This window comes from Megascapheus bottae, unplaced genomic scaffold, assembly GCF_031878675.1.
Source record: "Megascapheus bottae isolate mThoBot1 unplaced genomic scaffold, mThoBot2.hap1 HAP1_SCAFFOLD_41, whole genome shotgun sequence".
Lineage (NCBI taxonomy): Eukaryota > Metazoa > Chordata > Mammalia > Rodentia > Geomyidae > Megascapheus > Megascapheus bottae.
In genome coordinates this window covers 2,419,051-2,424,774 of record NW_028327585.1, presented here as the reverse complement: position 1 = coordinate 2,424,774, position 5,724 = coordinate 2,419,051, and the positions used below count along the sequence as shown (strand labels likewise).

General features: G+C 42.0%; 1 non-coding gene across 1 annotated transcript; it reads left to right on the top strand.

Moving 5' to 3' along the window:
- Positions 1–4,306: 4,306 nt before the first annotated feature.
- On the top strand, positions 4,307–4,411 carry LOC150039608 (U6 spliceosomal RNA). Its single transcript, XR_016534314.1, has one exon. It is a non-coding gene; the product is annotated as a U6 spliceosomal RNA (small nuclear RNA).
- The last annotated feature ends 1,313 nt before the right edge of the window (positions 4,412–5,724 follow it).

Sequence of the window (5,724 nt, the reverse complement as noted above, 5' to 3'; positions counted from 1 at the left end):
GTGCTCACACCTGTAGAATCATGGTTCAGAGCCAGCCCAGGCAGAAAAGATACTGTGAGACTCTTACCTCTTGTGAAGTACTCAAAAACCAGAAGTGGCACAGTGGCTCAAAGTGGCAAGGTGTTAGCCTTGAGCAAAAGAGCTCAGTGACCATGCCTAGGCCCTGAGTTCTAGCCCCAAGACTAAAAGGAAAAGAAAGATAGCAAATGTAAACGGTGCATACAATAGATTATAGACTCAGAAAGAAAGATTAAATTAACAAATAACAAATATCATCAACAACAGTTCTTTGAAATTTGTAAATGGGGAATGTAGCAGAAAAAATGATGATTCATTTCTAACCACTCTTGTATTATTTGTTTTGAAATCATTTACCGCATTTAAACTAAATGGGCATTTAAGTATCATTTTCGAGAAAATCATACTTATACACGTATTTTAATCTGAATTCCATATTTTACCATTTGCCTTTTAGTAAATTATCATTCTCTTTTCATATAAAACATGTGTACCCCTTTATTTAATATTTCCCATAATTCCAGCATGTGATTATATCATAATTCCTTAATTTCTTCTTTTCTCCCAATCCCCTCTCCTGTCTATCCTAGTTCTTAAACTCGAGGCATCACTCATGCTAGGTAGGTGCTGTAGGAGTTGAGCTGCACACCTCGCTCTTTTTGTTAACTCATTTTTATAGTAGAGTTTATGTTTATGACCAGGTCAGCTTGGATCACAAACTTTCTTTTTACCCTTTCTAAGTAGTTGAGATAAAAAGCACAATTGGGGCCAGGAGTTTGGCCTAGTGGTAGAGTGTTTGCCTAGCATGCATGAAGACCCAGGTTCAATTCCTCGGTACCACATACATAGTAAAAAACTGGAAGGGGTGCTGAGGTTCAAGTGATAGAGTGCTAGCCTTGAGAAAGTCCAAGGAGAGTGTCAAGCCCTGAACCCAAGCCCAGGACTGGCAAAAAAAGATGCACAATGCACTGGGTTCACCTATTGCTTGAGATACATTATTGTGAACGTTTTGCCTAATCCTTAGTTTTTCAGTATCTTTTTCTTTTTTGGTTTGGAGGTGGGATCATGGGGCTTGAACTCGGGGCCTGGGCATGGTATCAGAACTCTTCAGCTCAAGGCTACCACCCTACCCTTAGACACACAGCCCCACATCGCCTTTTCTAGTGATTAATTGGAGAAAAGAGTCTCTTGATATCAGGGTCCTCAGATCTCAGCCTCCTGAGTAACTAGGATTAAAGGCTTGAGACACCACCCACAGCTTCTCAGTACCTGAAGTAACTAGGAATACATGTGACAGTTGCCATGCTTGGGTCTAATTAGTAACAATTAAAACACATGAACAAAGTTTTAATAATTTTAAATGTCCATTTTGGGGACAATGGGTGCTTTTAGTTTCCTAGTTTCAAATTTCACCAATGTTTTAAAACTTTTTATTTCCCAGAGTTAAGAAACAGATAATTTTTTTAAAAAAGATGATTAAATATTTTTTAAAAAGGCCTTAATGAAAGCATCCTTGCCAGCATGACTTTGGGCATGACATTTTGCAAAAAGATTTGATCTCATAGTTGTTTTTTATGGTGAGTATATTCCATGCACAGATCTTGTCGTCCTTATCACCTATTATGAAACAGCCTATACACAGGATAGAAAGCCAGGCTGTCTGAAAACCCATCAAGGGAAATCAGGGTGGCCATGTCCCAACTTTTGACCTGAAATGATTCAAGGATAAGGGCAGGTTAAATATAAAATCAAAGCAGAGAAATAGGAAAAATACATCCATTGAGATCAAAGAGTGGGTAAAGATTGTGTACATCACTTACAGTAGGTATTACAAAAAAAGAGCAACAAATGAAACCTCAAAGGCGTCTTGGAGCATATTTATTTCCAAGGAGGAGCAATAAATGCAGTGTGGTATACGTGAGAAATGAGTATCTAACCTCTTAATCCTGTCAACCTAGCCTTTGAATTTTGTCAATTGTTTTTTTCACTCTCTTATAGCACTGGTGGGTTTATTCAGAAAACTAAATAAGCACAAAAGTCTCAACACAACAGAAAAGTAAAAATTAAGTGGTTATTGTCTAAAATGCAGGGTATATTCTACTCAGAGGAGATTCCCTTTCCCAGCGCATGCCTGACATTTTTAGTACTGACACTAATAGGACGGAGTTCTGAAACAGAAAAAGAGAATGACTGACCCCCTTTAGTCTCACTCAAATTAGAAATCACTGTTCTATGAAGCTGACTGAAATAAACCACTTCCTACATCCTAGCCATTGATGCAGAAAGTAGCAGCTGATGGTCATCTTCAGTTTGCAAGGACATAAACTGAACACAATTCTGGAATGATTCTCCCCTTTTGTAGATGTGCTACAGAGAGTCTATTTCCATCCTCCACACTGGGTGAGAAGCCACAGCAGTAACTCACCTCTCTAAGGGAAGGACAAAACCATTAGCTCTCTCTCACACAAGCAATTTGGAATGAGTTATGATGAGCACGCGTCTGGTTTCTCAGTTGTAAAATAATTTCATGGTTTTTCTTTCTTGTCTCTCAGGACTGTGGCTTGAACCCAGGATTCTTCCTCTCTCTTGGCTTTTGCCCTTATAGATAACATGCTGCCAATTAAGTCATAGCACTACTTCTGGGTTTCTCACTGCTTAACTGGAGATAAGTCTCATGGTATTTCCTGCCTGGGATGACCTGGAATCCTGATCCTCAGATCTCAGTCTCCTAAGCAGAGGATTATAGGCATAAGCCACTCAAGTCTGCCAGAAGTGTTCCTATGACAAAAATAAAATGGCACTGGAAACAGTGGTTGACACTTGTAATCCTAGCTACTAGCCAGATGCTTTTTTTGGGGGGGGCAGTCCTGAGCCTTGAAACTCCAGGCCTGAGCACTGTTCTTGGGCTTTCTCAAGGCTAGAGCTCTACCACTGCAGCCACAGCACCATTTCGGCATTTTTCTATATATGTGGTACCAAGGAATAGAACCTGTGTCTTCGTGCATGCTTGGCAAGCATCTTACCTCAAAGCCAAACTCCTGGCCCAAGAAGGAGAGACTCTTAACTCCAGTTAATCACTAGAAAATGGGAAATGGGGCTGTGTGTCCAGGGGTAGGACAGTAGCCTTGAGCTGAAGAGCTAAGGGAACAGCCCAAGTCCTGTGCTCAGGCTTTAAGTTCAAACCACAGAGCTAGCAAAATAAAAAAAGTCTCAAGTACTCTCATGCCACATCTCAGATTTGAAGTCTCCTAGCAACTAGGATTACAGGCAGGTGCCACCACTGCCAGGCTTGAATAACTTTTGTGTCATCCCCAGGAATGTTTTCTCCCCACAATGCTGGTAGGCAAGGCAGACATGTGTCACAGGGCAGTGGGCACTGACTTCACTCAGGTTTACACATAGGTGTGAGCACACAAGAGCTAGCATCTTTGAAAGGAAGAAACCTATGGGCTGTAGGTGGAATAGTGTGCAGTGGTCAAAGCGTGGACCCCTTTTCAGGGTCGAGAATACTGAGGTGCTGGGGTCAAAGCAGGTCTTGGTGTCCTGAGTCCCAGGACAAAGTATGTGAGAAGCTCCAGACCTGGAGAACAGTGTACTAGCGAGGCTCCAGCACTATCTGCAAAGCCAGAGGAGCTGGATTCGCTGCCGTAGAAACAACAGAGGAGGCCGGGATCCGATCCTGTGTCCCAATGGACCCAGGCTACGTGAATCCTGCTTACCAGCTCCCAGTACACAACAGTAGATGACCACCCAATCCACCCCTACCACTTTCTCACCACCCTTGGTGGGGCAGGTGGAGCGGGAGGCATCATTGAGGCTGGAGGGGAGATCTGATGTTGGAACTACCAGATTCCACCAGAAAAACTGGAAAGCTCCATGGATCTCCATGGATACAGGTGTTTGCTAGCAAGTGTGTAAGAGGGCACCACAAGCCTGTTGGCTTCACGGTGCCCATCACTGGTATTGGGGTGGGACTCGCCCCACATCGCTGACTCAGTGGAAACTTGGGGCCTGTGGGGCCTTGCTGGAGAATGTGCTCCAGCAGCCTCTGCCTCTGCCATGGAGTAATCTAAGCACCTAACACCCTGAGGAGCTAGGATGACATGCAGCTGCCAGTGGCTCCCAAAGTTAACCTTATCATTGATTTAGAAATTTTTTGTCAATAACAGTTCAGTGTGAAGTAACAGGATATACTAATTGGATAAAAGTTAAGTGGACATACATATGTGAGAAATTTGCAATTTAGAAATAATGGCAGAATCAAATCTGTTTACCCTAGTATAAACAGTAAAACACTTAGGAATAAATATATCCCAGATGAACGATACAGAGACGATTGGCATGGCCCCTGTGTGTGGATAACACACAAATTTGTGAGGCATTCCATATTTTTCTATATATTTTTGTTTATTTGAAATAGGATAGGGAAGGGGGAAACAAGATGATTGGGAGGATGGGGTGGGAAATGGTGACAAAAACATGAGAAACGGTAGCTGTAGCAATGTTTATGAAGTAATCCACATTCTACCTGGTAAATACAATGTAATCCTTCTATTAATTACAATAAAATATATTTTAAAAATATATCCAAAATGTTACCTTGAACAATGAAAATTACACTGCACAGATAGTCTTGAAAGCATCCCAGTTTTTGCCTTGTCTCCTTGCCTATAAAGAATTTTCTCTTCAGGAAGGAAATTATTAGTTTGTATAATTATATTTGGTGTCCAGTTCAAGTCGATATATTCAAATATGCTCTATGACCTCCATTTTCATGTGGAAATAGCTCAGGTTCACAAAAAGACCAATGAGCAATCATGTACTCGAGGACTGAATACCATGAATGAAAGTTTCTTCCCCAATATTTCATGATCATGTTGTGTGTAAAGGATCATCAAAAATCATAATAAGCTGGGCCTGATAGTTCACACCTGTAGTTCTCACTAATCACCAGACTGAGATCTGACGATCATAGTTCAAAGCCAGCCTGGGCACTAAAGATCATGAGACTCTTATCTCCAATTAGCCACTAGAAATGCAGAGGTGGTACTGTGGCTCAAGGGTAGGGTGATCTCCTTGTGTTGAAGAGCTCAGGGACTGCAAACAGACCCAGAGTCAAGTCCCACACATGACAAAAAATCATAATAAGCCTTTGTGATAGAAGCATAGGATCTCAGATATGAGGCAGACAAGAGATGTATCCCAGCCAGGCATGGTGGCTCACATTGAAAACCTAGCTACTCTGTAGTTAGCTGAAGAAATTGTTAAAGAAAAGGCAAGGCCAGTAGTTTGGCCTAGAGGTAGAGTCCTTGCCTGCTACAAATGAAGGCCTGGGTTCAATTCCTCGGTACCACATACATAGAAAAAAAAGCCAGAAGTGGTGCTGTGGCTCAAATGGTAGAGCTCTAGCCTTGAGAAAGCCCACGGATAGTGCTCAGGCCCTAAATTCAATACTCAGGACTGGCAAAAAATAATTTAAAAATTTTGATTTATTTAATAAATGAATTTCCTAATAGGACAGGTCAGTCATCAGGAGAGCCATCCCATATCACTCTAGGAACAGGATGAGCGATGGTCAGCAAAAGGTGGGAGACAAAATGGGATGGGGACTGTCCCTAGTAACTGCTTTCAGCTTGTCTGGGCTTGGGATGCTTCATGGTTCAATGCCCATGGGAAGGTCCAAGGTCTTTTGCCTTGCCCCCTGTT